The following is a 26,629-nucleotide window of genomic DNA, read 5'->3' as shown; positions in this document are numbered from 1 at the left end:
GGAAGCAGCACCGATGATGTCATTGTTATAAATGGAGGAAGAGTTGTGGGGAGAGATGAGAGAAAGATTGGAACAAGGAATGTTCTACCTACGCCACAAAGAGACAGGCAGAAGTGTGGACCAAGTACATACCTGTACCTTTAACCTGAAGAAAAATGCGAGGAATTAAAGGCTCAGTGCTCTCCCTCAGTGTTATTGGTGGACTCATTCCAGCCATTTGGTATCAGTCTCCAGATTTGAAATTTTAATGTCAGGTTTAATCAGTCCCATTGATTGTTTTGTTACTTACCAGTTGGTCAAGTACCAAAGTTGATTAGACTCAGGACCCTTATTTATACAATGCAGTTTGCTCTGAACAAGTCAGGAAATTCCTCAACAGTTTTTGAAAAAAGTAGGAAACCTAATGCTTTTCTCTTCTTTCCATTTAGTGAGATTCGATCTTGCTATTCTTTTTAAATTTTCCAGTTGAGGAGGCGGTGAATCAGCTGCCCTGTTTTTAACCTTCTTGATTAACCACAGCAAATATTTAATTTTCTTTTTATCCCACATCAAAGTACATTTCAATTGAGATGTAATAGAAGTTAACATTAAGAAGCCAATTACAAGGGGCTTTTTTGAGTGAAAAGGAAAGAAATTGAATTTTGTACTAACCCTGAGAAAAAGAATAAAACATTACATCAAACATCTAGATGCAAAGCTGTAAAGATGTAAGGGGAAGGTGGATAAAAGGAAGATCAAGAATAGACAGCTTTGAAAGTTCTTGGAGTTAGAATAATCAAATCCATACAGTGTGGAAGCAAGTCATTCGGCCCGTTCAGTTCACACTAAACCTCCAAAGAGAATCCCATCCAGACCCATACCCCTGTAGCCTATCCCTGTAATCCATTATTTTCCAAGGCTAATTCACCTAGCCTTCACATCCCTGGGACACTATGGGGCAGTTTTGTACGGACAATTCACCTAAGCTATACATCTTTGGACTACCATGATTTGGAAGTGCTGGTGTTGGATTGGGGTGGACAAAGTTAAAAATCACACAACACCAGGTTATAGGCCAACTTATTCTCCACAACCACCTGATGAAGGAGCAGTGCTGTGAAAGCTTGTACTTCCAAATAAACCTGTTGGACTATCATCTGGCGTTGTGTGATTTTTAACTTCATCTTTAGATTGTGTGAGGAAACCAGAGGACCTGGAGGAAACTCAAGCAGAGATGGGGAGAAATTGCAAACTCCACACAGACAGGTGTCCAAGGTTGAAATTGAACCTGGATCCTTGGTGCTGTGGATCATCATTACCTGTGGACAGGGACCATTGAACTGCCTTCCCAGTTAGTACCCCCAACCATGGCACAATTTCTTTTTTGTCTGTATTGTACGTCTAGCTAGAATCTATTGCTTTGTAATATATATTAATTCATAGAAACCCTACAGTGTGAAAGTAGATTTGGCCCATCAAATCCACACTGAACTGCCGAAGAACATTCCATCCAGACCCAACCCCCTCACCCTATCCCTGTAACCCTGCATTCCCCATGGCTAATCCACCTGGCCTGCACATGTCTGAATACTATGGGCAATTTAGCATGACCAATCCAACTAACACGCACACTTTTGGATTGTGGGGGGGAAACCGGAGGACCTGGACGAAACCCACACAGACACGAGGAGAATGTGCAAACTCCACACAGAAAGGAATTAAACCCGGGTCCCTGATGCTGTGAGGCAGCAGTGCTAACCACTGAACCACCGTGCTACCCCAAAAAGAATTTTTAATCAGATGTCAAATGAATAAATTTTAATTAAATTTTTAACGTAAGTACAGAAACTTGATCCATGCTTTCTGTTAACCTGAGTGTAAAAGATAGGTAAATGGGGAATTTTACACACTTTAATAAAATATTTAACTTTTGTGACAAGTCCAAGAATTGTGGGGTTTGAGTTCCAGCCCACCACCCCAATGAGCTGTAACAGAACATATATTGAGCAGAATTCTGCTGCAGTGCCCTGAAAAATATTTATCACTCAATTAGCAGCATAGAAACCGATTACTGGATCCTTACCATATTGCTGTTTGCAGATCCTTCGTTATATTTAGTTAACTACATTTTTCCCTACATTACAATAGTGATTACATTTCAAAAGTATTTCAGTGGCTGTGAGGCACTTTTGGATGTGTGAGGACGTGTAAAGTATTATATAAATAAGGGCTTGTTTGTTCTTTCTTTTGAGTCAATTTGTATTAATGGCAACTGAGCTTGCTGTAATTATACAATCTGCCTAACATCATACTCATTATTCTATGTTTCATTATAATGGGAGCCAAGCAATTTATTTGAGACATAGGTGTTGCAGAAAATGTCATCACACAAATTATTAGAAAGATGTTAAAATAGAGTTAGAGGCATAAATGAGAGTTGGTCGTGCTGTGCTATAATGACAGTTTGTAAAGATGATTAACGCACACAAGAAAATAATCATAGAATCATAGAGATCCAGAGGACAGAAAAGGCCCTTTGGCTTGTCAAGTCTGCACTAGTTAAAAACAATCACCTAACTATTCTAATTCCATTTTCTAGCACTTGGCCCGTAGCCTTGTATGCCTTGGCATTACATGTACAGATCTAAATACTGCTTAAATGTTATGAGGGTATCTCTTTCTACCACCCTCCCAGGCAGTGAGTTTCAGATTCCTACCAACTTCTGGGTGAAAAGGTTTTTCCTCACACTTCCTCTAAACTCTGACCTAAAACCTATGTCTGCTGGTTGTTGATCAGTCCATCAAAGGTAAAACGTTTCTTCCCATCTACCCCAACCATGCTCTTCATAACTTTGTACATTTCAATCATGTCTTGTCTCAAAGTTAAAAATCACACAACACCAGGTTATAGTCCAAAAGGTTTAATTGGAAGCACTAGCTTTCGGAGCACTGCGCCTTCATCAAGTGGTTGTGGAGTACACAACTGTAAGACACAGAATTTTTAGCAAAAGTTTACAGTGTGATGTAACTGAAATTATACATTCAATTACCACTTTACACTCACACACACACACACACACACACACACACATAAACTCTCACAGACACTCACAAGCCCCCACCCCAGACACACACATATACATGCACACATACACATATATGTTTGTAGGGTGAATTTGTACTTCAGAGTTACATTGTACTTTGCTTAAAAACTGCATGAATCCATGTAAGGCTCTGTTAACTCATATTTTTTAGATTAGAATCAGTCTAAACATTATGGCACAGACAACAGAACACAGGGGGCTAACACCTTCAACATCTTATCTCGGCTAACACCAATTGTTACAGTTAACCTGACAATGTAACTTTTAAAAAACGTTTTGTGATTTACATATGAAAGAAGTGAAACTATCACGGTCATTCTAACAGATGACAGACTTAATAAATAATCGAGGTATTTTTCAATGTATAGTTTCAGTTACATCATACTGTAAACGTTTGCTATAAATTCTGTGTCTTACAGTTGTGTACTCCACAACCACCTGATGAAGGAGCGGCGCTCTGAAAGCTAGTGCTTTCAATTAAACCTTTTGGACTATAACCTGGTGTTGTGTGATTTTTAACTTTGTACACCCCAATCAACACCGGCATCTCCAAATCATATCTTGTCTCAATCTCTTCTGCTCCAAGTAAAACAACCTCAATCTGTCCAATCTCTCTTCAGAACTAAACTTCTCCAGCCGAGGCAACATCCTGGTAAATCTCCTCTGCACTCTCTCCAGTACAGTCACATCCCACCTATAATGTGGATTCCAGAACTGCACACAATACTGTAGCTGTGGCCTAACCAATGTTTTATGCAATTCCAGTATAACCTCCCAGCTCTTAAACTCAATACCATGACTAATACAGGTAAATATACCTTATTCTTTCTTAACCCCTTCATCCAACTGTCATGATACCTTAAAGGGCTTGTGTACTTGCACACCAAGGGCCCTCTGATCCTTAGTGTTTTCAAGGGTCCAACCGTATATCATGTGTTTCCTTGCCTTGTTTGTCCTGCCCAAGTGCACTTGGAAGTTTTCAAGATGTAAATGCATTTTTTTCTTTAATTTAGCCACTTGGATTTTTCTTTCATTTCCCTGAGGAACCATCCTTCAGCCGGAAGGTAATGCAGTATTCATTTATATCTTCTGCATAATTGCTATTACTATTACCTTGTACTAACTGACAGGATATAACAGTCAGGTACGATGGCCATTTCATTTTCCCTTGAGCTTTCTCATGTAACAGTTAGACTTGACAAGATTAGAAGAGATGCATGGATCTGAATGACCCTGAGACAGCCAGAGATTCCAGTGAGAAATGTTTGATCAAAAGCTGGTTGCTAAACTGAATCAAGAGTGTTAACATCTTTTACAAATTGCAATGTGTTTTTGGTTTTCCATTCTATCTGGCTGTATTGTACAAGTAACACAGTACATAACAATTAAAGCTGTTCTTTCATGTGATAATGAGAGGATTCTGTGTTGGTCGATGTAAAATTGTCAGACCCGAACCCACTTCAGGTATGTCACTTAATAATCAGTTAGAAGACACCAGCGTCAAAACAGTGTTGCACATGGGAGGTAAGTAGACAGCCTACTAACACTGACCTGTAAGACAGGTCTCTACCCAACACATAATTTGAGGCACTTAGTCTTCATGCTCAGATGAGCCCAGGACTTTTAGACAATTGGTAATTCATGTTTAGCAAAATGATAGAGCACAGTAAGTATGCTTACTTTGTGCTCATCCTAAAGGCAAGTGTATTATAATTAAAAGATCATTGAAAGAAAACATTTTCCACAAGTCAGTGTTATGTGGAAAATGGTGCTGACAAAGAATATTAAATAAGTTACTATTCTTAAAGTTCCTCGTAGGGTGTATTGCACTCTCAGCAGGATGTGTAAAGTTAGCTCTTTCCCAGATGAAGAAATGAAAAATTGGTTCTGAGTTAACACATGACTCTGCCAGATATCTTTAAGCAGCCAGCTCAAAATCTTTGTATTTGACTGTTCCCTGTTGCGTATGCACTGTTTAAACCAAATGCATTGCCTGTATCAAATATGAGCCTTCATCTCTAGTGAGTTATTAGTTCAGCCTCCTCCTAGAAATATGTTTCAGACAGAATGCTGCTTTCCCATACAGATTCCACTTCTCCATGGATCCATCAAGTTTGCATTGGAATGTGTCTGATGGATTGATAAATCACACAATCATTCCCTTCAGTGAACTATTATATTACTGATGAGAAGAATTGACTTCACAGATACTAAATGGAAATAATTGGCAGTACTGTGTGGAAATTCATATATTCCCAATACCCCCTGTTTTGGCATTTTAGCAAAAGTTTTGACTTACTTCACCTACAAATACATAACACAGTTTCACTTTATATGTTCAGGGACCAATAGGCTCCAAATGCTCTGTTTCGTCCATTGATACAGTCATTACAGACATTGTTATGAATTAATATGGCAAAATTTATCAAGGTGCACCCAAGTAAAACTTACATTTAAAGATAGTAAATAAGGGAATCTCCAGATACAGTAGAAGGATTGGATGAGAAATATAAATGAGAGCTTTAACTGGGCGATCCTGAAATATTTGAAATAGACCAAGCTGAGGCTCTGTCTCTTCAGTCAAGAAGTGAAACTATGTATGTTTTGAATAAAGAAGATCTTTTTGTCAATGTTTCATCGCGTTCTGTGCTATAAGGAGAGATACAAAATCTATCTTTACACATGTTGTTAGATTCTTATTTTAAACTTTCCCCGAAGGCTGTTTGTTTTCGGTGGACAAATCACTAAATTCCTAATTTCATCTCAAGTGAGACAAGATTATAACATCCAAAAGTATGAAAAGTTTGATCGGTCTACAAGACTTTCATTAACTACATATAATTTAACCTCAGATGTGATTAAACACAGATAAAATGTTAAGAAAATGAAACTCTGTAAGACAGGTAGGGATAGGATTATCTACTGACATTTCAAGACGTTAAATAAACTTTCTAATCTCGCCTGCTTTCAAGCAAGTTAGTAACTATTTTACATTTGTATTCTCTTCTGAGGTGGTGTATTTGTTAGAACTTTAATCATTCAGACTGTGTTTGTTCTTATTGTTTGGACCTTGCTGGAATTTCAGACTTTCAGATCACAGACAAATGCTGAAAAAAGTAGTGATTTTAAAATACTCGATATTGCATTCTAGTTCAAAAGAAACTTATTGATTGATAAGCATTTTACCAAGAAATTGTAGTTATTGATGTAAACGCACTAGCTTCTTATGAGATCTTTCTGTCGCATAATAGGTAAATCCAAGCAAATAATATTTTTATATTGCATCTAATGTTGTTCTTTTTCTTTCTTTAATTTACCAGACAGTTGCTCATAGAGTTTACAGTAACTTTTCTGTAAAAAGGAATTTGCACATGGATATTAACACAATCAGAAGATGGAGGGGTAATCTTGTCTCTTTAGTCTTCTCATTTTTGGTTAATAATGACACAAATAAAGAATTGAAAAAAAAAGCTGAATACCATTTGAAAACGGCTAAATTTATTGCTTGATTTGTTTTCAGGATGTGGGTTCACTGACTTTAAACAGGCATAGCACTTGGCACACAACCATTCTGAAATGGTTCCTCACATCATTGTGCCAGGGTTGCTTTTCCACACAAAACTGAGTGAAAATAATCATCTCCTGGAAACAGAAAGCATTTTTATATAATTTTCATATAATCCACTAGTCCGTTCTCAAATTATTGATCCATCTTATTCTAAAACAAAACTTACATTAACCTACTTAGACCTACATCTGAGGCCACGGATTTGGATTTCTTTGGACAGGATAGAGACGCTATCACTGCGCCACAAGAGACCTCATCCAGTCTTGTTCTAAGATATTTTAATCAACCTGTTCAGATATATTACGACACACCTCTGGAACAGATAGGACTTGAACTCGGGTCTTCTAGGCTAAAGGTAGAAACATGTTCATCATGGCACAAAAGACCTAAACCAGTCCAGCTCTATATCTTTCGATCCACTTGATCCCAGAGGTTCATGCACACCACTGGAGCAGGTGGGACGTGAACTTGATCTTCCTGGCTTAGAGATAGGTACACTACCACTACGCTGCCACCCCCTCACAACCCAGTTCTAAACAGTGAACCTTATTTGTTTAATTGTCCAATGAGTGGAACAATATAGGCTCTAATGCAATGAGGGGTACATCGTGTTCCAAGAGATTGATTGTGTTCAGGGACCCTCTAGTCCGAGGTACAGACAGACGTTTCTGTGGCCAGCAGTGTAAAATCAGAATGGTGTGTTGCTTCCGTGTGCCAGGATCAAGGATGTCTCCGAGAGGGTGCAGAATGTCCACAATTGGGAGAGGAGCCAGCAGGTAGTCATTGTACACATTGGAACAAATGACATAGGAAGGGAAAAGGTTGAGATTCTGAAGGGAGATTACAGAGAGTTAGGCAGGAATTAAAAAGGCGGTCTTCAAGAGTAGCAATATCTGGATTACTCCAGGTGTTATGAGCTAGTGAGGGCAGGAATAGGAGGATACAGCAGATGAATGCATGGCTGAGGAGCTGGTGTATGGGAGAAGAATTTACATTTTTGGATCATTGGAAGCTCTTTGGGGCAGAAGTAACCTGTACAAGAAGGATGGATTGCACCTAAATTGGAAGGGGACTAATATATTGGCAGGGAGATTTGCTAGAGCTGCTTGGGAGGATTTAAACTAGTAAGGTGGGGGGGTCGGACCCAGGGAGATAGTGAGGAAAGAGATCAATCTGAGACTGGTACAGTTGAGAACAAAGGTGAGTCAAATAGTCAGGGCAGGCAGGGACAAAGCAGAGAATAAGATAGGACTGGTAAATTAAACTGCATTTATTTCAATGCAAAGGGACTAGCAGGGAAAGCAGATGAACTCAGGGCATGGTTATGAACATGGGACTGGGATATCATAGCAATTACAGTAACATGGCTCAGGGATGGGCAGGACTGGCACAGCTATCTGTAAGAATAATAGGGTGGTTATGGTAGGGGATTTTAACTTTCTGAACGTAGACTGGAGCTGCCATAGTGCTAAGGATTTAAATGGAGAGGAATTTGTTAAGTGAGTTCAAGGAAATGTTCTGATTCAGTATGTGGATGTACCTACTAGAGAAGGTGCAAAACTTGACCTACTCTTGGGAAATAAGGCAGGGCAGGTAACTGAGTTGTCAGTGGGGGGAGCACTTTGGGGCCAGAGACCATAATTCTATTAGTTTTAAAATACTGATGTAAAAGGGTAGACCAGATCTAAAAGCTGAAGTTCTAAATTGGAGAAAGGCCAATTTTGACGGTATTAGGCAAGAACTTTCGAAAGCTGATTGGGGCAGATGTTCGCAGGTAAAGGGACGGCTGGAAAATGGGAAGCTTTCAGAAATGAGATAACGAGGGACCAGAGAAAGTATATTCCTGTCAGGGTGAAAGGAAAGGCTGGTAGGTACAGGGACTAAAGAAATTGAGGGTTTGGTTAAGAAAAAGAAGGAAGCATATGTAAGGTATAGACAAGATAGATCAAGTGAATCCTTAGAGTATAAAGGCAGTAGGAGTATACTTAAGACAGAAATCAGGAGGGCAAAAAGGGGACATAAGATAGCTTTGGGAAATAGGGTTAAGGAGAATCCAAAGGGTTTTTACAAATACATTAAGGATAAAAGGGTAACTAGGGAGAGAATAGGGCCCCTCAAAGATCAGCAAGGCGGCCTATGTGTGGAGCCGCAGAAGATGAGAGAGATACTAAACGAGTATTTTGCATCAGTATTTACTGTGGAAAAGGACATGGAAGATATAGAATGTAGGGCAATAGATGGTGACATCTTGAAAAATGTCCATATCGCACATAAAAGTGGAGAAATCCCCAGGACCTGATCGGATGTACCTGAGAACTCTGTGGGAAGCTAGGGAAGTGATTGCTGGGCCTCTTACTGAGATATATGCGTTATCATTAGTCACAGGTGAGGTGCCGGAAGACTGGAGGTTGGCTAACATGTTTTTACTGTTTAAGAAGGTGGTAAGGACATGCCAGGGAACTATAGACTGGTGAGTTTGACGTCGGTTGTGGGCAAGTTATTGGAGGGAATCTTGAGGGACTGGATGTACATGTATTTGGAAAGGCAAGGGCTGATTAGGGATAGTCAACATGCTTTGTGTGTGGGAAATCATGTCTCACAAACTTGATTGAGTTTTTTGAAGAAGTAACAAAGAGGATTGATGAGGGCAGAACGGTAGATGAGATCTATACGGACTTCAGTAAGGCATTCGACAACGTTCCTCATGGGAGACTGATTAACAAGGTTAGATCTCTTGGAATACAGGGAGAACTAGCCATTTGGATACAGAACTGGCTCAAAGGTAGAAGACAGAGGGTGGTGGTCAAGAATTGCTTTTCTGACTGGAGGCCTGTGACCAGTGGAGTGCCAAAAGGATCGGTGCTGGGTCCACTACTTTTCATCATTTATATAAATGATTTGGATGCGAGCATAAGATGTATAGTTAGCAAGTTTGCAGATGACGCCAAAATTGGAGGTATAGTGGACAGCGAAGAAGGTTACCTCAGATTACAGCAGGATCTTGATCAGATGGGTCAGTGGACTGAGATGTGGCAGAATAGGTTTAATTTAGATAAATGAGAGGTGCTGAATTTTGGGAAAGAAAATCTTAGGAGGATTTATACACTTAATGGTAAGGTCCTAGGGAGTGTTGCTAAACAAAAGACCTTGGAGTGCAGGTTCATAGCTCCTTGAAAGTGAAGTCGCAGGTAGATAGGGTAGTGAAGAAGGCATTTGATATGCTTTCCTTAATTGGTCAGAATATTGAGCACAGGAGTTGGGAGGTCATGTTGCGGCTGTACAGAACATTTTTAGAATATTGTGTGCAATTCTGGTCCCCTTCCTATCGGAAAGATGTTGTGAAACTTGAAAGGGTTCAGAAAAGATTTACAAATATGTTGCCAGGGTTGGAGGATTTGAGCTATATGGAGAGGTTGAATAGGCTGGGGCTGTTTTCCCTGGAGCGCCGGAGGCTGAGGGGTGACCTTATACAGGTTTACAAAATTGAGGGCATTGGATAGGATAAATACACAAAGTCTTTTCCCTGGGGTGGGGGAATTCCAGAACAAGAGGGCATAGGTTTAGGGTGAGAGGGGAAAGATATAAAAGAGACCTAAGGGGCAACTTTTTCACGCAGAGATTGGAACTTGTACAGAATGATTTGCCAGAGGAAGTGGTGGAGGCTGGTACAATTGCAACATTTAAAAGGCATCTGGATGGGTATATGAATAGGAAGGGTTTGGAGGGATATGGCAGGTGGGACTAGATTTGGTTGGGATGTCTGGTCGGCATGGACGAGTTGGACCAAACTGTCTGTTTCCTTGCTGTACATCTCTATGACTCTACGTGTCTGATATTTCATGATTTATGCAGATTAACAACTGGTAGAATTGGATGAAACTTAATCTCCACCGAAAGTGCCTCCACAACAAAGAGGAGGAGACCTCTAATGAGAACAGACAGTTTGTCTAAACTAATTTCTATCAGTAAATAAATGATAACCAAAATTATACTCATCAGATCAGATTGAAGGAAGCAATCAATATCATCCGGCATCCACCAGCCATGGAATGCTGAATATTTCACATCAATTAGAGCAGGTAATTTAGCAATGTTCTCTAACAATCAGTTTCTGGCAATGTATCAACTCACAACTAGTTTGTAAAACCCTCTGAGCCAGAACATTTAAAGCAGTCCTAACTATTGGCATCCATAGGATATGGAGAGAAGAATTGCTCAGGATCTTGTGTGTAACAAATCATGTTATCGTTCCTCTTAAATATATTTATGATTTTATTATACAGGGCAACAAGAGCCATTATTTCATATCTTTGAAAAATTATTTATTTTATTAAGGGCTTACATTACAAAGATCATGGAGCGGAATTCTGTCCTTGGATTTGCTTCTAAGTACTAACAAAATTACTTCCAGTGATTAGCAGGAAAGGGTGGGAATTTTCCCAATTAATTTCGGGGTTCAAGCTCAGAATACATGAAATTCAGATGAAGGTTCAGCTCTCAATTAATTCAGATGCTAATTGCTTTCCTTGAATATTAAAAGAAAAGGCAGCACACTTGAGTGAAATGGGGCATTGGAAAAATAATTAAGTCCTCAACAACTCATGTTGATCATTCGGTTCAAAACTTCAAGCTGCAACATTAAGTGAATCTAAACATGTTCACTCCTTTAAAAACTTAGCTCAAAGAAATCTTAATTTGTGTCACCTGCTCTGCTTCAAGTCAAACTGGTGAAGCTAATGAAACACACTCCCCACAGATTACAGATATGTCTTCATACAAACGCAATCAGCCTCTCACATCAGGGCCTGCTGTGGCTAATAGTTGTGCCAGTTGACCGAATGAATGTTTGCTTTGTATAACACAGTCAACTAATGTCACCAGCTGGCTCTCAATCAACAATCATAAACATGATAATATGCAGCTGTCCAGACTTTGATCAGCCAAGGACTCATGGAAACCTTATGAAAAGAAAGAACAGAAGCAAGACTCCCTTTCCAGCAATGAACATAGCGATTTGATTTTGAACTGCTGATATGACACGTATAAATTGTGTGTCTCCTTGCTTTCAGTGCAATAGAGTCCGACTTGCTTCAAACTTACATTGTGCAAAGAAGTAAGGTTGGGAAAAGACTTTGTGACTATCGCTTGAACTAAAGCATGAGGCTTTCTAGCTCTGATGATAAAATATCTACAAGGGTTCTCGGAGGAAAAATAGATTACGTATAGGATTGACCTACACATTGTTTTACTGTTGAAGGTTTATTATGCAGGAAGTGTGGCTTAATCTAACTGCAGCTCGTGTGGACACCAGTCAGCCAGCAAACTGAAGATACTTTGATCAAATCAATGTTAATAACCTATTTTAACTGATTTTAATTTCTTGACCATTTGCAGTGAGCAGAGAGAGAGACATGAAGCATGAAGCAACCCAAATAGAGCAACATTAAGTTTATTCTCAAAGATCGAAGTCTGGCCCAACTCAAAACATATCAAGTTCAGATGCACTGTCAGTTTGAGTTAAAGAGACAATGCGAGCAACGCAATGAAATGTTACTCTGCACAAACATCAACAATGTATTTTTTCATGGGGTCTACTATGCCTCCGTTTTATGTGCTTTGGAATCTCATCATCTTCTTCATCCATGCTGTTCATGATCTCTGAAACAGGGAGTTTGGGTTCATGGGCTACCCCATGGACCACTTACAGTCATTGCCTTTTGTTGTTTGTTATGGTACAATTCACTCTTCTTCCTTAATGGGAGAGGTCAGAATACTTGGTGGCTTCATACAGCCCCTGAACTCCAGTTCCTTTACAATCTAGGGCCAATCTCTATAGTTTATTATATAATTGTCTTTTATCCAGAAAAGACTGAAGCAGAATTCAAACCCAAATGTGTTTCCCTATGTAGCATAGGGAATGCCTGCATTAATGAACAGTAACTTAAAATCATAGAATTAACAGAAATTATTAATACAGAAATTCACTGTCCCACAATTTTAGGCATCTTAAATGACTTTGTTTACTTGATTTGCCTTCATGATTTTGTATCATTCTGCCATTGCAATCTCATCTTATCCATACAGCATTAACTATGACTTAATGTCTTCTCATTTGAATCTCTGTATCCCCTTATCCTGACACTCAGTATTCAATAGTGACATTTTCAGACATGCCAACTCCATTTGTAAGTCTTTTGGTCTTGCTGGTTCCACTCCCTGTCTTTGAAAATCCATCTTGAATTTGGTAAATTGCTGAATTCTCTGTCCTTTTTCTCCTGGTTTGAGGTACCTTCCAATGTTTTCCTCACATTGAGGCAATCTTTACAAATGTCAGTTCTGTGAATGAATTACTTCTGCTTTGGATGCCCGGAGTAAGAGTTAAATATTCAAGGTGCTCTGCACAGTAAAGCTTCAGTTACACTGTCCCTGATAATATGGCTTGGATTTTCCTTCCTCATGAGTTGGGTTTTCTTGTGGATGTACACCTGAGTGTATTCCTGTGGCTGGGCATGTTTTGCAGGGGTGGATGGGTATCAGATGAGTTTCACATGCCATGGAAACAAATACCCAGTAAGGTAATTGAACCCAAAATAGATGGAGTCGTAGCATTGTACAACATGGTAACAGATCTTTCGGTCCAACTCATCCATGCCAACTAGATATGCTAAATTAATTTAGCCCAATTTGCCAGCATTTCGCTCCTTATTCATATACTCATCCCGATGTCTTTTCAATGTTGTAATCGTACCAGCCTCTACCAAAATGATGGATGAAATATGTAGCCCTGCCAGACTTTGAGGCTGGCAGTGGAGCCCTTGCTGCATGTGGAGTCTTCCAAGTAAATAGAAGCACCTCCCTGCAGTAAGTTAGAGCCAGAGGCTCCACAATCCATTTACAACATTACAAGCATCAGGCTGCAATCATGTATGAAGTGAGCCTTTATAATCGTCACATTTATGTTTCTACATTAGTCTTAGTAAAATGTCTTGTTTCAGACACTGCTAAATAGACCTGTAGCACATTATTTCATTGGTTACTTTATTTACTGTCTATAATAATCTTACTAAAGACGTGGCACATCCTATCTACCTTGTCGTCGAATTACCGCACATAACCTGAGGTGGATAGATAGTGCAGCACAGTAGGCCTGTAATCCAACATCTGTAGTTTCTACACAGTAACTTTTGACACATTTTTGGCTTAGATTTAATTCCACTTTTTTAACCAGTCACATACCATTAATAAGGTTATATGGTTCAATGTTTTAGTGGGTGATTGGCTATAAACCCTCAAATATAAAATTTGTTTGACACAGGAGCCTCTCTGGTGTTAGTCCAGGGAACTGTAAAACAAATTCTTCAGCTAACCTGAGATCAAGCAGTTAAAAAAAAAAACATTGTCAGGAATTTTGGCTTTCAAGTGTTTCCCAATTTTAATGAAGCACCCCTAGGCAGCATCAGTTGTGGTACAATCTTTCCAATGATGCTATTTCTGAAGACTCTGAACAAAGTGATTTCATACACAAAAGCTTTATAATAAGGATTGTACTGTTTGCACTTTCCAAAAATAATGGCATTAAAAAAGAACTCACAATACATTGCCATTGTAAATGCTGCCAAACATATCAGCTATAACTCAGGGCAGTTCTAATTTGTCATGTTATCTCTCCCATTATCTTCTCCAGTAATGCTGCACTGCACTTTTAAACCATAAACAGATTCTTGGGAAGCATTGCAAAGCCTACTTCAATTCTTCTGTTTGCTGTATTCAATGCACGCAATTTCTTTCTCTGCATAAGACAATGGTTACAGATTTGGTTATTCAATGAATAAACTTGCTTAAGTCTCCCATGCCATGTGGGAGCAATAAAATCAATCAAACATCATTTTGATGAGGAATCGGGGAGTCCAGGATGCCTCTGAAAGTCATTCGTGGAGACATATGAGCTAAGTTTTCTCATTACATGTACTTGGGGATTACAGCTTCATAAATTACTTGCCTAAAAAAATTCTGTCATTTTCATTTGATTTATTAAAAAAAGGTTAAAGTTTTGGTGAGAAAATGGAAGGCTTTGAATCAATAATGTTTGTCATGAATTTTCAACAGCTCTTTAGAACAACTTGGACTATCTTGCGCTTTGATGAACATAATAACTGTGAATAAATCATCTGCACTTTGTTTACCCCTTTAAGGGACACACTTTTAATTTATCACCTTTATTTATGCAATTTCAAGATAATTGCTCCTGAACAAAACAGTTTAGCCCATCTTTATTTAACTATCCAGAGAAATTTTTGTGACCTTTCAACATGGGATCTGACTATTGTTTAAATAATGCCAAGGATCTTTCTTTTACTATGTCTGCAGGTTACTATTTGCATAAAAAACAATCATTTCTAAAAACTTGCCAGTTTGTAAAAAGTCACCTGATGTCCGGCAGTTCAATCCAATGTAATATCTTTCTTTCTAACTTCAAAAAAATTGAATCTGCTGCTCTCCCACATATTACTTGTAAGCTAAATTATTCAAGGATCCCCAGTCTACAATTGTAATTCAGATCCCTGACATTCAGGATTAGCTTCATGCCCCTCTCCTCACTGACTCCAAAGGTTATTTAATGAATTTAATTGCGTTAACTAATTAACTAATCTGAAAAGGACCTTTAGAGTTGGTTTGTTTTAAACTCTGTTGTGCATCATTTTTATGATGGCAGTGTCCAACAAAGCCAAGTATTGTGGGTAAGTATGCTGTGGAGGTTCTGGTGTTGGACTGGGGTGGACAAAGTTAAAAACCAAAGTTAAAAATAAAAGTTAAAAATGCTTCCTGATGAAGGGCTTTCACCCAAAACGTTGATTTTCCTGCTCTTCGGATGCTGCCTGACCTGCTGTGTTTTTCCATCTTGACTCTAATTTCCAGCATTTGCAGTACCCACTTTCGCAAAGTTAAAAATCACACAATGTCCTCATAATACTTAGTCAAAAATCACACAACATCAGGTTATAGTCCATTAGGAGCTCTGCTCCTTCGTCAGATAGCTAGTGATGAAAGAGCAGTGCTCCAAAAGCTTGTATTTCCAAATAAACCTGTTGGACTATAACCTGGTGTTGTGTGATTTTTGACTAAGTGTTATGGGGACATTCTTCAGCATACATCATATACCATAACAGTGAATAGTAAAGAGTAGGCAATAACAGCACAAATTGAAGTCTGATTAATATTTAATTTTCTTAATCCTCCTGAGCCAAATTTTACCTTTTCATAGTTTAGTATGGTATTCTTGCTGGTCTCCTACATTTTCTCCTCCATAAACTTGAGGACATCCGAAATGCTGCTCCACAGGACACACAGAGCCCCGGTTACTGATCACCCTGTGTTCACTGACCAACATTCATTCCTGGTCAAACATTAACTTCGAGTGTTGATTTTAAAAATCCACCTCAGTTGTAAGTAATCGTCAGAGCCTTAACTGTCTCTATCTCTGTAATCTCCTTCAATACCACAACCCTCTGATTCTTGCTTCTTGATTTTACTCACTTCACTTTCCAGGTTAACACCTTTAATTTTCTCAGCCCTGCAAACTCTGGAAGACATTCCCTCTGCCTCTCCTCCCCTCTACCTCATACTCCTCCTTAAAACCTACCTATTTGCACTGGTTTGTGACCATCTGGCCTAATCTCTCATTGTGTGACTTGGTATCATGATTTGCTTTATGCATGTATTATCCTTGTGCAGCATTTTGTGATACTTCATTATTTTAAAGATACAATCTAAACCTAATTTGTTACTCTTGTTGTTACGAGGTATATTCTACAACAGCATTCCTCTCAGGAAAGGGAGAAAGGAAATATTGAAAAGACAAGACCTGTTTTATAAGAAAGTATTGTTCCATAGTATTTGATAGAAATGACATACGGTGTGAAAGTACATTAAAAATCTATTCAGAGCAAAAGATTTATGTTGGTGTTTGTTCTCCATTGCCTCCGCCGATCTTACTTCGCATCACCCTATCAATAAGTCTTTCTATTTCTTCCTCCCTCATGAAATGATCTACTTTTCTTCAAATGCATCAATGCTGTTGGGTTCAGCACTCTCTAAGTGAAGCATTATAGATAGAAACAGACCATTCATCCCAAACTGTCTGTATTGGTGCTTATCAATACTCGTGGTCCCAGCAGCCCATCCAGTTCCCAAATTAACGTATTCTCATGTCCCTCAGCAACCTGACCAAATCAGTTCCTTATCTGTTACTTCTACCTTGGCAGTTTTCATGACAGCTATAAAGCACACTGTCATCCACACCCAGCCCACCCTTAGAAAATAGCTCCTCAAATGGAAAGTGACAAGATCGCAAACAGTTTCTCAATTCCTCTGTTCCATACGATCAGTCCCACAGGAGAACAATGTTTTCTCATATTGGTTACAGGATAGAATAATTCGGATGAAGCAGATAGTTGCTGCCATTACTATTTGCATTTTCTGTAATGCTGCTGCCCTATGTTCCTGAGATTACTGTCTTATCAAGTCATTTATACCCAAAAGAATTTCACTCTATCACCCTTCTGTACATTTTAGAATATATTTTTAAATGCAACACATTTTACTCAGGTGCAAGTATTCATAAAACTTTTTAATGCTAATTTTTTAAAAATGTGATTTATTGTAAAATTTTGGGCCATTATCTGGAAAAATATATTCACTGCCTTTCATTCTCTCAATGAAAACATAAGGAAAATAGAATGGTGCTATCATTGAATTGTTACAGTTTGGAAGGAGTTGAGAGTGTAGTGCTGGAAGAGCACAGGAGGTCAAGCAGCATCTGAGGAGCAGGAGAATCGACGTTTCGGGCATCAGCTCTTCATCAGCCTTTCCTGATGAAGGGCTGATGCCCGAAATGTCAATTCTCCTGCTCCTCAGATGTTGCTTGATCTGCTGTGCTTTTCCAGCACTACACTCTCGACTCTGAGCTCCAACATCTGCAGTCCGCACTTTCTCCACTGTGTGGATGGAGGCCATTTGGCCCATCCTGTCTACACTGGCACTCTGAAGGAGCATTCTGACTTAGTACCCCATTCTCCTGCCTTTCCCTATAACCCTGCATATTGTTTCTATATAAATAATCATTAAATACTGTCTTCACTACTACATTTGAACCTGCTTCCACACACTTTCAGGCAGGGCATTCCAAACCCTAACCATTCACTATCAACAAAAGATTTTCTCACTTCACATTTATTTCTTTTACAAATTACCTTATATCTTATATCTTGTTCTTGATCCTTTTATGGATCCTTAAAGGGTTATGCTGATAGGGATAGATGAAGAGTGAGAGATGAGATTTGTATGGAAGATTTGGAGCAGTTCCTGATACAATGCAGAAATGTATGTTCCTTAATTATTTCCTACTGCCTCTTCCAGTTTTAAAAATGTACCCACTTCTTCCCTCCTGTCTTTTGCATTCCTCAGCACTATCATTGTCATCTGTGCAAAGTTTAGCATGTTAAGTTATGTCAAACATGTTGCATGGGGTGTTTAATTTGAAAAGAAACATTATAAACATCATTGCAGAGCACTCCAAGGGTTAGATGAGGCAATGAACAAAACTGTTGGGTAATAAAGTGCACAAGATGATAAACACGAGATATTTCCTTTTCCAGTTCCTTGTCTTGCTGTTTGGAAGACTTAAACAGTTGGAGTGGGGTTTGTGGAAATATTAGACTACAAAAGGGCCATTTCACAAGCCTGACAGGAGGACATAAAATAGATTACAAGAGCCAAGAAAAGTACTGGGAGGACAGGAGGTGAAAAATGATTTGATTTTTATATTTTATCCACTGAGGAGACTGAAATCAATCTATATCCATGTGTGATGACATGCAAGTAAAAGTAATGCCATATGGTTTACTAGCTGGGAGGCAGGCCTCCTGCTCTGTCTTGTCCACTGACTGTTGCAGAAGGACAGTTGTTTTATTGTTCACTTTTAAAGAAATAAATAATATATCAGTGATATTATACCTCATTTATTTCAACTTCCACATTATGCTGAAAGTAGCAATTTCACCAGAATGCTTTTCTTTTCAATTCAAAGTATTCAAACAAACTAATTGGGAATATCACACAATTGGCCAAATATGCAAATCCTAAAATAGCTGGTGATTGACTTTCTCTCACTTTCTGTAAAGGCATGTAGGATTTGAGAACAGATGAAGTGGAAGTTATTTAAATGCCAAACATTCCTCTGTACAGTATGGATTATCCTGCCTTGTTCCTGGTCACAGCAGTACCTGAAGAGTACGTTGTACCTGCCCATTGGGATGGCAATATATTAATACAGTAATGTTCTTTCAGTCAGCAGTCAGCTCAGTGTTGAAACCAGGGAATGCTGCAGTTAGCATCGTCTGGCAGTCTCACACTTTTCCACTTCATATCAAAGCATCAGAATGAATGCATAGATTGAGTGATGGCTGTAGTCATTCAGGTATATAGGATGGTAGCCAATGGGTTTTAAGACCTGAAATACAAATGTGCAAGTATTTTAACACAGTATTTTCCTTATAAATTTCCAGATGAAAGGTGAAGCATCACAAATTTGGTGACCTGTGGAAAGAAAATTAAAACACATAGTGAACAAAATATGACAAATCAGATTACAGGTAGTTCTTCTCTAATGCGATGCTTGCATTCTTGTGCAACCCCACGTTATAGAAAAATCACGCTGCAGAAACAGCACTTAAAGCATTGGCGATGTAATCGCATTACAGCCAACACATGTTTTAAAAGTTTGCGCTTTAGAAACAATATCCCCAATTCATCAATCACATTACAGTGAATTCTTGTTAATAAAACGTGTGTTATAGCAAAACAACCTGTATCTGGTCTTTATCACATTTCATTTTGTGGAATCTCACTGTATGCAAATTGGCTGCTGGGTTTTTTCCACTATGACAATTGATGATGCTTTTGAAAAATATTTCCACCACAACAGCGATCATAGAATCCCTACAGCTTGGAAACAGACCTTTTGGCCCAACAAGTCCATATCAACCCTCCGAAGAGTAACCCACCCACGCCCACTCCTTACTCTTTTGATCTACATTTATTACCGACTATTGCACCTAACCTACACACTCTGAACACTATGGGCAATTCAGCTTTGCCAATTCACCTAACTTGCACATCTTTAGACTGTGGGAGGAAACCGGGGCACCCAGAGGAAACCCACACAAACACTGGGAGAATGTACAAATTCCCCACAGACAGTTGCCCAAGGCTGGAATCAAACCTGGGTTCCAGGTTCGATTCCAGCAACAATGCTAACCACTGAGCCACCACACCACCCCATGCTGATAATCTAGTAATGTTTGTTTTGCCTTCAATACTTCTCAATTCCCATTTCAGTAAAGCACTAGAATGGGAGGACATTATTTACACATCATCTCTGCCTGTCTACTTCTACTGTGTAACAGTGTCATGTGACCATGACAGAAAACAGGGAACAAACAGTAACACAGTTGGATACACAGTTCAAATGACAGCAAATATCAGGTGGGTTGTTAAATCTATCACTAAATATCGACAGTTTAAGATCATTGTCAGATTTTAGGATGAACTGCTTGTACTTGGACCTCTCATGGTACTGCAGTAATCTTGAATAATTTAGATTTCTTTATTGACTAATTGGGCATCAGATACTCAAACAGATATTGGTCAGCAGTTTGACAGTGTAACAGCCATTAATTCCTGCTTGAGAACTAAATTCTCAGACGGTTGTTTGAATTTCAACCATTTTATTCTACAGCTTGTTAAAAAAATAGCAAAGTCATATTAGGCAAAATATATATTTAGCTATTTCCTAGTGCTTTAAAGGAATGGCAACAATCAATACAAAAATATGATAAATGATCTCCTTATTTTTTCCGATTATTACTGCCTTGCTTTCAATCTATTTATTTTGTTTCAAATCATGTTTATTTTTTCCACCAACTTTGTCTTGCTCTCTTCCATTTATGATTCCCATTGGAATAAGATTCAGCAGACAACAACAATCCTCCAATATCTCACTCAATTCATCAGCCATGAATCCAGACATTATTTCTGAAAGCTACTTGGCCATAGTATGCACCATGGCTTAGGCCCAGTATTGATTTTACCCAACTTTTACATATTCAGCTGAAGTCACTGCCAAGCAACATTCCTTCTATAATACCTATTACATAGAGATCAGCATCTCATAGTCCTTGATGGGGTAGTGAGAAAATCGGTTGACAATGAACACATAAAAAACAGATGGTTATATTGTGGAAAGGCCAGTGGACATATAGGATTGCCAGAGGTATTTAATCCTAAACGATCCCATGGCACCATTTGAAGTTCTTCCGGTCTCAACCAATTCCTCAACCAGCATCACAAAAGCAGAAATGCCCAGGTATGCTGAAGGGGAAATTAGTGTTGCAGCAAAATAGACCAAAGTTGTGCATCCGGACAGTATTAATATCCCGATACACCTGACTTCAAAGGAATTATCCAGGCAGTTGAAAATTCTAATGGGCAATTCTCCTGCAGCTGGAACACTTTAATAAAGTCCCTTAAAACTGGGGATTTTGGAGAAGTTAGATCTACTTAAGCATAAAGTTAGAGCTTTAAAAACCTATTTCAACTCCTGGATCACTATTAAAGTGAAATGCACCAACTACACCCTGCAACTGTGAGATATTGTGTTATCTTTATTAACTCACTCCCAGCACTATTCATTAATACCAGGTTCCCATTCATTCATTCATAACCCTTTACTAGCCTGTTATTTACTATAACACGGTTTCATTCATTCATTCTTAAAACTGTGGATCTGTAGTATCCAAATTTAAAAGCAACCCTTTCAAAGCCATTATTGCATTTCCACATCTTATCAACCCTTGCTACAAGCAGTATTTACCTCTAAATAAGTGCAGCATACAGAACAATGCCATCCCCAAGTCTCCATGAAACATTGTAAAATTAATCAGCCCTTACCGACCATCTCCTGGACCTGAATAGATTAAATATATGTTAAATACCTTTTAACTGGGCCATTATCCCTTTAAGCATTTCCATGAAATTGCATGAATGAATGAAACTCATACCAGCAAATAGTAAATAAATTTCACAACCCAGCTGTAGTAATCAGTTTGATATGTTGAATTCTTTTATTACGTATTGCTACAATTTTTAACATATTTAGAGAAAATAGGCCTAGCATTTTTACTAATATTTACTAACTTAAAAGACAAAAGGACTACCTCCTAATTATGCAAACAGACCAGACAGACGTCTCATCAGAAGTAGCAGTCAGCACTTAGCACATGTTTTAGCCCATCTCCTGTCTCCCAGGACAGAAGCCCTTCAAAGCTCTGAGTAATAGAGATAAAAAGTTTAACACCATAGTAACAGAATTTTAATATATATAAGAACGGGGTATAAAGGGGGTCTTGTAAGAACTATATTTCAGGATTCTATTGCCGCTTCGAACCTGTGCTATGATTGCTGAATAAAGAGATTATTTTTGCCGCTCACCGATTTCAGTCGTTATTTGAACATTATCCCACACCCACAACAACATTTCACTAAACAACTCTTATAGGATAAGTCAGTTGAATTCAGACCAGTCAGTTATGGTCTCCTAACTCAAGGAAAGGTTCTGGCAAGAATGAAAATCTGATTCAAATAGGAAGTTGTGGGAAAGATAAGAACAGATTAATCACAGACAAATGAGAGGGGCTGGCTGGGGATGAGGTGGCAGTAAGGAAACTTCAATATCTTTTCAACACTCTCATGGAATTATAAATGAGCTATGTCAAATTGTTCTTTCCATACCACACTAAACTTTTTGGATTGCTCAGTGTTATCAGTGCATTAAGACATTTCATTACTATGAATTTAATGAAGTGCAGAAATGTAAGTTCTATACTACAGCATTTAAATGGCTAAGGGACAGCGGTATCAATAGTGACACCATGTTGATGGGGAATTGCCGAAGAGATGGAATTCTACGTTGAAACATACTGTGGCTAACCTGGTAAAGTTTGTTGCTGACATTGAATATGCAAAATGGAAAGGCTCCATTCATCAATGTTGTCAGCTCTTAACTTTATTGTGGGGGAGAAAAACTGACAATACATACTGACAGTCAACACACTCCTTAAAATCACTCGACAAGATTAAAATGTAAATGAAATGTACAATTTCACCTTAGATTGAAGTCCAATTGTATCTTGCTATTGATATTTTATATAAATTGCTTCCTGACATCATATAGTTGCTTTCTCCTTTAATTGTCGATGTCAGAATGTAAGGGCTTTAAGACTATTTCATGATAGCCTATCTATAATGGCTCAGTAGCACTGATCCATAATCAGACATATGTTAGAGTGGAGGGTGACGTGTCCTGACAGTATTCCACCTTCCCAGTGGATAGTATTCTCCTCTTCTATACAATGTCACACTAACAACCCAGGTGGGAGCTCACAGAGATTCACTTAACAAGGTTAAGAGAGTTCAAACATCCACCAGGGCTAGGATTTGAACTTGTGACCCTCTGATTTGGAGTCTAGCTCTTCACCATTGGAGACTTTGGGCAAATTACTTCAAACATGAGGTTAGGAAGGGGAGCTATCATTCATTAGCGTTTATAGCTCTCTGTATAACACACGTGTAGTATTCACAATGTTTGAGAAGGATCATTGGTAGTAGCCAATACTTCTTTTCCAAGATCATGACATAAGATTTAAATCAAATACCAGCCTGGAATAATTAGTTCAAGAGCCTTTTGGAGCCTAAAATAAGGGGAAAGTGATATTTGAATTGTAATGTCGTAAAGCCTGAAGTACTGATCTGCAAATTCTGAAGCTATGGTCACACAAATCTACAGCAAAACACATACCACATGATCACCAGGGGCACAGATGGAGCCTTCCCCCTGTCCACCATCATCTGACACACCCTTGAATCTGTACACACAACTGGAACATGGCCTACCATAACAGGAATTCATTCCTACCATCGGCCCATAAGGGGAACTTAAGGAAGAAGTCTGAATGTGAATAAAAAAAGTAGTCACATGCATGCACAGATCACGGAGTTAATTCCATGTTTGGGTTGCTGCAGTACACGGTCTCTTACTGTTCAATCATATTTCTTCAATCACGCTCTCATTTCCTCCAAAGGCTTCTACTTTCAGTGCATATTATGTCATTCACAAAATCATTCCAGGTGTAAAAGAGAGGCTTACAGAAGAAAATATGTTGCTTTCACGAAACAACGAGTAAAGGCCTCACATTCATAAATGCAGGCTGTTTCATCAAATGTGTAGACAATATGATAGGTTGAACTGAATATAAATAGCAGAGTCATATTGAATTCTTCATAAACCCCATATAATATAGGCCTAAAATCACTCTTCATAAGACAGACCCCTTATCTCTGGAATTAATCCACTGAACCTCCTTGGAACTGCCTACAATGCAACTGCATCCCTCCTCAGTGTAATAATACCAAAATTATATGCAAAACAATGAGTCCAGTTTCACTAAAGCATCATACAGTTGAATTGATAGAGTGTATTCAGAACAGCTCCCTCAAACAATATTTTATGGATCCAACTAGAGATCAAATTACTTTGGATCTAATGATATTTAATGAGGCAGTTTTAATAAATGATCTCAATGTAAAAGATCCTCCAGGAAACAGTAGCCATAACATGGCAGAATTTAGTATTTAGTTTGAGGGTAAGAAACTTGGGTCAGAAACAACTGTGCTAAACTTAAATCAATGTAATTACAAAGCAATGAGGACAGAGTTTATGGAGCTGGGATAAGTTTTAGCACAGAGGTGGTTAATGAACTCTGGTAGACATTTAAGAAAATAGTCCAATAAAGATATATCCTCACAGTGAGAAAGAAGGGTTCTAGGAAGGAATTAAACTAATCTGGGTCAATCGAGGAAGATTAAGATACTGCATTGAAAGAAAAGCATATAATGTGGTAAAATTAGTGGAAAGCCAGAGGATGAGGAAAGTTTTAGAAACCAATAAAAGATAATCAAGAAAAAGAAAGAAAATAAACTTTGAGAGTAAACTTGTAAATGTTATGAAGATGTGTGTATACTATACCTTTAAGAGAGTTAAAAGCTAGCAGTGACAGAATCAAGTGTTCTCAATAAGATACAATGTAAGATACAATGGGGTAGCTAGGATAGATGATTGCCTGGAGACAAACAACAGATTTGAATCAGGCCAATTAGTTTAAATATACCCCCTTAAAAAAAACTCCAATCCAGTTTGAATTTAGTATATTGACGATCTTAAAAGCCAATATCACAATCTAATGCTTTGGGGGTATAAGACTGGGGAATATTGAACAGTTGAGAGGAGAATTGCCAAGCCAATGACACTGCACACCGCCCAGAAAAATAGCTCTCTTAAAGGTATCTTTATCGATCAGTAACCTGTGAAGCAGAATCCCCAAGAACAAGAAAAGAAGACAGGAATACAGAGAAAAACCGAAAGCTGCCTGGTTTTCAGATAAGAAGTTTTGCTTCATAAATCTTAATTGGGGGTTTTATCAGACTAATATTATAGAAGAGGAAGGTAAAAGTTAAGTTAGAGGAAGGAGTTGTAAATAGTTGTTAGTTATAATATAAGAAATAAAGTTAGTAATTTTTACTTTAAATAGTTCTTGGCCTCTTGAATTTTCACAGATTATTACATGGAATAAATCATTTCTGTGTTGCTATATTAAATTAAGTAGGAGTGTTTATCCCGTGTCGTAACAGTTTGGGGGCTCAGTTCCAGGATTTGAATAGATTTGGGGGTACGAAAAATCCCAGCAGATTTAAACACTTACAGGTTAGTGTCCTAGAACTTCAAATAAAATGTAGGTGAGACAATTTGTTTACTTTCGGTGACTTGAGGTTGATTAAATTAAAAGTGAGAGAATGGCTCTTAAAATTGTTAAAGAGGTTCTGGGATTTGAAGACGATTCCCAAATTTTTCCAAGAAAGTTTAGAAGGAAAGAAAAAGGCCATACTTTTAGAATTAGCAAATATGTTAGATTTGAGTTTAACCAAGGGCAAAAATAAAGCTAAATTGTAAAGGAGTTACTCAAACACTTGGGTGTGTCAGAGAAACAGACAAGTGCAGTCGAAGTAGAAAAACTGAAATGACAATTAAGGAGAATGGAGTTAGAAGATAAACAAAGACAGAGAGAGGAAAGAGAGAGAGAGAGAGAGACAGAGAAAGGGAAAGAGAGAGAGAACGTGAACTTGAGAAGTTCAACCAGGGGAGAGAAGGAGAGAGAGCAAGGAAAAAGAGAGAGAAGAAAGGGAGAGAGAATGAAAGAGAAAATTTGAACTTGAGGAGCTAAGCCAGTGGCATTAGTGAAGGGTGTAAAGGAGACCCCAAGAAAAGCCAAGGAGTTGCAGGAGAGTGCACAGCCTAGACAGAGACTGATAATGGAGTTAGTACCTGATCACTACAAAGAATTCACCTCTGTGGGTAAAGTTTACTCAGAAAGAACAAGGGGAGAAGGACAAGAAATTATAATTTTGAGAGATACAGGATCTAACCAGTCACTGATACTAAGAGATGAGCAAATATGCACTCTTTCTGATCTGTTACCTGAGAATGTGGTCACCTGTGGGATAGATGGACAGAAACTTAGTGTTCCCCTATGTAAGATCAGGTTGGAGTGCCAACTCAAGACTAAAAAAGTTACAATGGGAGCAATTGACAGAGTATCAGTTCCAGGAATTCAGTTTGTTCTTGGGAATGATTTGGCAGGATCCAAGATGGAAGTGACACCCCATGTTGTGGAGAAGCCCAAGGAAGACCAAGAAACTGAGGAGTTAAAACAGAAATGCCGTGGTATTTTCCCAGACTGTGTGATAACCAGATCCCACTATCATAAGTCACAGCACAAAGTGAAAAGTAAAGAGAAAGGCGAAGGAGTTG

At 38.5% G+C, this 26,629-nt stretch overlaps 1 long non-coding RNA gene across 1 annotated transcript in view; it reads left to right on the top strand.

Annotated features, from left to right (window-relative positions):
* Positions 1-6,465, top strand: part of LOC122562046 — a 31,107-nt gene extending 24,642 nt beyond the window's left edge. Inside the window, exons 2-3 of the long non-coding RNA XR_006315196.1 lie at positions 4,097-4,147; positions 6,404-6,465. This is a non-coding gene — a long non-coding RNA (uncharacterized LOC122562046). The remainder of the gene's footprint in view (positions 1-4,096; positions 4,148-6,403) is intronic.
* Positions 6,466-26,629: the final 20,164 nt, after the last annotated feature.

The sequence above is a fragment of the Chiloscyllium plagiosum genome, chromosome 24, assembly GCF_004010195.1.
Source record: "Chiloscyllium plagiosum isolate BGI_BamShark_2017 chromosome 24, ASM401019v2, whole genome shotgun sequence".
In the NCBI taxonomy this organism is placed as follows: domain Eukaryota; kingdom Metazoa; phylum Chordata; class Chondrichthyes; order Orectolobiformes; family Hemiscylliidae; genus Chiloscyllium; species Chiloscyllium plagiosum.
The sequence above is the reverse complement of the archived record's forward strand: the minus strand, read 5'-3'. Positions and strand labels throughout refer to the sequence as shown.